The sequence below is a fragment of the Carcharodon carcharias genome, chromosome 8 (assembly GCF_017639515.1).
Source record: "Carcharodon carcharias isolate sCarCar2 chromosome 8, sCarCar2.pri, whole genome shotgun sequence".
Lineage (NCBI taxonomy): Eukaryota > Metazoa > Chordata > Chondrichthyes > Lamniformes > Lamnidae > Carcharodon > Carcharodon carcharias.
In genome coordinates, this window is record NC_054474.1 from 81,940,252 (window position 1) to 81,946,828 (window position 6,577).

The window sequence follows — 6,577 nt, forward strand, 5'->3', positions numbered from 1 at the left end:
AGTGTGGCGGATGAATGAGAGCCTGTACGCCATCAAAATGTGTTTCCCAGGAATGCATGATTAATGAAGTGGGATTGGGGTGATATAGTGTGATAAGCCACCATTGCGGCCAGTGGGTAAAATATTCTTTTTCCCACCTGCCACTGCATTTTGTGCAAATCCAGGATGATTCTGCCCAATGTGTCAAAACACAGTGTCCAACATTGGCTGTGATTCCTCGATTGGACAACATTTGCTAAACATTCCTGAGTGTGCTAAGAATTACACTGACACTCACATGTGCTGGAAGCTACATATATTAATACGTAGGGTGGTATTATTTGCAAACAAGAACATATATACACATTGCGCCTGTTTCAACTAAACAAAATCGGTGACAGCCATTCTCTGGTTCATTCCCCAGGGCAACGCCTTGACCAATCAAAGTCAACCTGCCTGTTTTGAACTTAAACAAAGCTTGGCAATTAACTGTCAGTCATCAGTTAACTGGTGCATTCTTCAGGGCGACACCTCGACCAATTAAAGTCCACTTGCCAGCCAATTGGCACTTTCTTCCCATGAAGTATAAATTGTTGTTACCTTTACATTTGGCATCCTGATGAATGCAAGATGAAAAGCTTCAACAACATTTATCATTTTTCAGTAATACTCAAGTTCTGTACTACCAAACGGTAAATTAAAATGTTAATCTACTTTAATAAAGTTACCATGAGAACATTCAATGGATAAATTTAATCATATATTGTGTAATAATCACTTTTTAAGTTTCATAGAAAGCTCTATCTTGGATCTTAGAAATTTCAGTTATTGACAAAAAAAGGCAGCTAAAAGAAAATATAAAAAAATTATCTGTGATTTATGGGAATCCAATTTTGTGACTCTGGAAAGTTTTAGGATGATATATGCTCTATAATAATAGTGTGTGCCATGCATGTGACGCCTTAAATATTGAAACTACATATTGCAATGCCACCTGTAGGACTAATTGATATTGCAACAGGTATTGCAGCTTCTTGGCCTGAATTGTGAGAGAAATGTATAACCCACACATGTGAAATAACTCACATTTATCCATATTAAATTTCATTATAATGAGTGCCATGTTGGTCAACTGCACATCCCCAAAAGTTTCCAATCTTCTTGGTCAAACAAATTCTGAGTGCAACAATGCAGGTGCTTGTGCCTATCTCCCCAATTCTGTCTACCTATCCAATTCTGACAACATGCTTAACCCTACCTACCTGCAAAGGGCATGTTTCTGAGCACAATATTAATGTATATCATCTTTAAAAAGCTTTACCTTTTTACTCATCCAATAAGAATGGGGCAGTGACTTAGGTCATTGACAGTCATTTAAATTAATTCTTCAAGCAATTAACACTTCAGCGACAATAACTTGTATTTATATAGCATCTTTAATGTTATAAATTGTCCCAAGGTGCTTCGCAGGAGCAGTATAAAACAAAATATGACACAGAGGCACAAAAGAAAATGTTGGGGCTGGTAACCAAAAGTTTTGACAAAGAGAAAGGTTTGAAGGTGTTTCTTAAAGGAGGAAAACATGGTAGAGAGGAGAAGAGGCGTAGGGAGGGTATTCCAGAACTCAGGGCATAAGCAAATGAAGGCACAGTAACCAATTTAAGGTAGGGATGCTCAGGAGGCCAGAATTGGAAAGTACAGATATCCTGGAGGGTTGTGCAGCTGAAGGAGATTTCAGGGATAGGGAGGGTCCAGGAAATAGAGGGATTGCAGAGCAAGGATAAAAGTTTTAAAATCAAGGCTTTGAATAACTGGGAGCTAGTGTATGTCTGTGGGGACAGGGGTGACGAGTGAATGGAATGTGGTGTGAGTTTTAGATGATCTTGAGTTTCTAGAGGGCCAGTCGTTATCGGGTCAAGAGAGCAGGCAGTGGGCCTCAAGGACAAGATGAATTTGAAGAGGGCATGATGGGAGACAGGAGAGAAACTAGAGAAAGATACAATCAGGGCTAGGGCATGTGGGAGCCTGAGGGCTGAATTGTCCCAGATTTGCACAAAGTGCAGTAGTGGGCAGGAAAAAAATTGTTTTACATGCCGGCCATAATGGTGGGTTTTCGCACCATATCATCCCATTCCCGACGTGTCCCGCCTTATCAATTATGCAATCACAGGGAACACTCTGGATCTCTGGCTGGTGGGCTCAGATTTGCCCAGCCCACCATGACCTCAATGCTTCCTCACTCTGGGCACCATATTTAAAGTGCACTAGAGCGCAGGCCTTCTTCATGTCTACAATCCAGGACTGGTTCATGCAATAGATGGCTCCAAACACAAAGAAGACAGCAGCCCCCAAATTTAGTGATGCCTCTCTGGGGCACCTGCTGGTCGCAGTGGAAGGCCACCACAATGTCCTCTACCCCCGTTCTGGCCGCAGGGGGTCCACCAGGGTCACTGATCTGGCCTAGGAGGCAGTGACAATGTTGGTCGGCACCACGGGAGCAGAGAAGTTCAGCCATCCAGTGCAGGAAGAGAATGAATGCTCTCATCTGTTCCACCAGGGTAAGTCAATCGCCTCATCACTCTCAACTCACACACTCGCAAACCCATCACACATTCTCAGGGATCTCACACCTCAAGGGACAACCACTAACTCTCATACACACCCTCACATCTCCATCAGGCTCATATCCTCTCAAGCTCGTGTCCTCATCCTGTACATGGCTCTGCTCACCACACAAACATTCCATGCAATGCCATGTGTCCTGATTACACTTTCTGCATCTGTGTTCATGCAGGAGAAGCTGGCTCACAACAGCAGGGCAGGGTCCCAGACCGGGTGTGGTGTGGCCAACATTAGGCCCCTCACTCACTTTGAGGAGTGTGCCATCGCGCTGACTGGTGAGGATGTGGACCATGCCTGCGACGATGGTGAGCTCAGCAGTGAACATCCATATGAGGATTCTGCACCACATGCATCTCTCAACACAATTGTGAGTGCGCTCTCTCCTGATTTGACTCTGCTGTCATGCACTAATTATCTCTGCTGTCATGCACTAATTATCTCTATTTTGTTACACAGGGAGATCTGCCAAGCGACCAATATCCTCAATCAGCCAGTCCCTCAGCTCCATCCAGGTCCTCACCTCCAGCCAAGAGGAAACCTCCTCCATTGAAGAGCTGGAAATAAGCAGCCTGGAAGAGTAATCACAGCATTTACCCACACCCTCCGGTCACGCAGATACAAACACATTGGTGGGACCTAGATCTAGAGCAGGCTCGGGTTCACAATTTGGTGATCACAGCACAAACATGTTTCTGCAGCAAGAGGAGGCAGGTTCAGCTAAGCTCCCCAGCATTCAGAAGACTGCTGGGGAAGAAGCATCTGTGGGGTCCGAGTCAGATGCTGAGCCTCTGGACTTGGCCTTCCATCTCATCGTGAAGAGTCAGCAGATGGCGGGGGAACATCATGCAGAGCTGTTGGAAGCTCTCAACAGCGTAGCACATGAGTGGGAAGACTGTGTTGGCCTGCTTTCTGATGAAGTGATGCCCACATGTACGCATATGAGGGCCTCCATGGGAAGGATGACACCCGCCATGGAGACCCTGGTCAAGCAAATACAGAGCTGCGCACAGACCTGCCCTCTGTTGTGGTAGCCATGGGCGAGTTCCTGCAGTGGCAACATGAGAGGGAAATGGGGCACCTCGGCTTCCCTCCAGGTGCTCCTTCCCTTCAAGGAGTCATGCTGGGGTCCTCGTGTACCTGAAGGGAGGAGGAGCAGCAGCTGGACACCCCTGGCTCATCTACTCAAGCATCTCAGAGGCTGTCCAGTCCCTCCAAGCCCCCTTTGCCTGTGACCCCCTCAACCTCATCCTCTGCCACTGCAGAAGGAGCAGCTGGCCCACAGGACAGCCAAACAAGCTGGGGCCCTCAATGCCTCTGCTCTCCAGGGGGCGCAGGCCAAAGTCATCAGGGGCAACAGGGCCAACCATCGCACAGGCTGTCTCCAGCCCTGCTGCGAATGACAAGGCTGCACCTAGAGGAAGTGGTAGGCTTGGAAAAGTTTTAAAATTCTGACGTGGTTTCACAGGTGAACACATTTTGTCACTTTATGATCTGAAAATATATTCACTTTCACTGAATAATGTGTAATGGTGTCTTTCAGCTTCATTGACAGGCTTTGCAGGTCCTCCCACTGCATCCCCAGGTGACTCCCAATTAGCAGTTCAGCTGCATGGAGCAGGACAACGAATGATTCTGGAGGAGAAATGTGTGGCAAGGCCTTTTGGAGCCTTGTGCAAGCTCTCTCCCACGCAGAGCCTTTGTCCATCACACTCATCTCACTATCCTGAGCATTTTCAATGCTGCCTGCTGGGGTTCTCTTTCAGTTGTCCATCTGAACTGACCTGCATCTCCGCCCACACACTGATCACACTCCCATGCAGCACCTGTACCCACCCAACATGAGGCTTCGCTCACTCTCGATTTCCACAGCAATGGTCGTAGTCAGATTTTTGCTCAATTCCCCTATCGTTTCCCCTCCCCCAATCACCTTCTGTCCATCACTGTCGACACTCCTGGCATCACCTTCCACCTCCCCAACATCTCCTACCAATCTGAAATTTTGTCTCTCCAGGATGCCCATGTGAACATGCACATTCCCTACCTTCCTGAGAATCTCACCCCCCTCCACATTGATATCCCTGACCTCCTCCTTCTCACCCCCAGGGTCAGTGTCTGTCATCCTCACCACCTCTTCTACCATTACTGATGCACCCTCACCCTCCCACCCTTCCAGCGCCCTCTACCCCCTCTCATACTCACCATTCCCTCATACCACCCTTACATTGAGTTCGCTCTCCAGGAGGCAGTCATGGACTCCACAAACCCTTCCCTTGCAGGTTCACCTGGACATTGCCCTCCTCACCTATTCCCTCCTCCACCCTTACTCCCTCCTCCCCCGGACACCAACACCTTCCTCCCCTGGACTCCTCCCCCGCTCCAAACTCCTTACCTTACACCTTACACCCCCCTTACAGCTACCTGCCCACTTGCTGCATTCTCCCCGTTACACCTGCCTCTCCCTGTACTCCCTCCTCCTGCCTCCCAACCTCATCCCTTCATCACCTTCGTTGCACCCCCCCCCCCTCCCAACATCACCTCCCCCGACCACTTTGTCCCCCCGCCAACATCATCCCCGTCCCGGTGCACCTTCCTCTCCCAGTCAAACCTAGACCTTTCCCTACCTCCCCGCTAGTACACCTTCCTCTTCTGCTCACAGCTGGACCTTCCTCTCCTCAGCCTCGCTGATCATCCAGAGCAACCCATGGCCAAGACCGTGAAGTTCCGAAGCCAACCCGAGACATGAACAAAGGCCTCCCACCTTTCGTGAGCTGCTTCGCATGGCACCATGTTCAAGAGAATCCACTCTGCATGCAATGCATGTGTTCCTCCAGGGTCCAGTAGCTGTAGGGCTCCAGCATCTTCTGCTCCACAGATGTTCGCGATCTGAGCAAGGCCTTAATGGTAAGTGTTGACTATTGCACTTATCCAGACATGTTCTGGGCCAGCATGATGCAAAGTGGGTTCACGCCAGCCTCCAGCGGGATTGGCGTTCTGCTATGGTGGACGCCATCGGATGATCTCACAGTGGTTTCACATCGGGATGAAACCGATTTTTGGCCTTCTCACCTTATTGCTCTCCCTACCACCCTCCATGACACTCGATGCTAATGGGGCCAGAAAATTCTGTCCTTAGTGGAAATTCATCCCATGTGGAGTAGGGCTACATTGTTGAAATTTGCTCAGAAAATTTTGTTCAAAATATAATTTATCTTTTTCAACGCTTGATATATGCTAGTGCAAAAGTATACATCCTTCTGATTAATGTGGAACCGCTGCCATTGACAATTTACATCACCTCCCTAATGGTGAAAATTAGAGCAAAATATAAGCAGACAGCAACACAAGAACAGAATGTCCTACTGAAAGCTTCACTGTGAAACACTAGAAGCTCCAAGAAGGCTTAGGAGCTGAATTTTCATACTTCCTGCCTGGTAAAAACAGGATGGTAACATTTTAGAAGTGATTGGTAATGACATATCACTCTGTTGCTGTTATTATTGAGGCCTCTGCAAGGTTTGCTGCTTTCTATTACTAAGCAGTCAGAGTTCTCCCTACCCCACCCACCCCCAAACCCCAAATCAGGTAATAGGTCCATTACATGGAAATCAGGATCCTATGATGCAAATCAGACCCCTGTGACCTGGTCTGAGCATGCACTGTGCATGTTCCAATAAGAGTACTAAAGAGAGTCGAGCTGAAAGCTGAATTCTTATTCACTTTTGTGGGGATATGAGGAGCACTCCTTCCTAGCCCAGGCTGCTGCAGATCCATCTTCCCCTCTTTGAAAGAGGGCTCCAAGAATGTATCTTCCAGAGGCCAACTGACTGGCCAATATTGTGGTGGACTTGGCACTGACGGACTGCCCTGGGGTGCTTGGTTTCCAGCCAGAACCCACCAGTCTGGTCTTTAAGATGATTCAGGCATTCTGGCAGGGGGTTGGCCAATACATTCATTTCACCATCAGCCTTCATGAAAC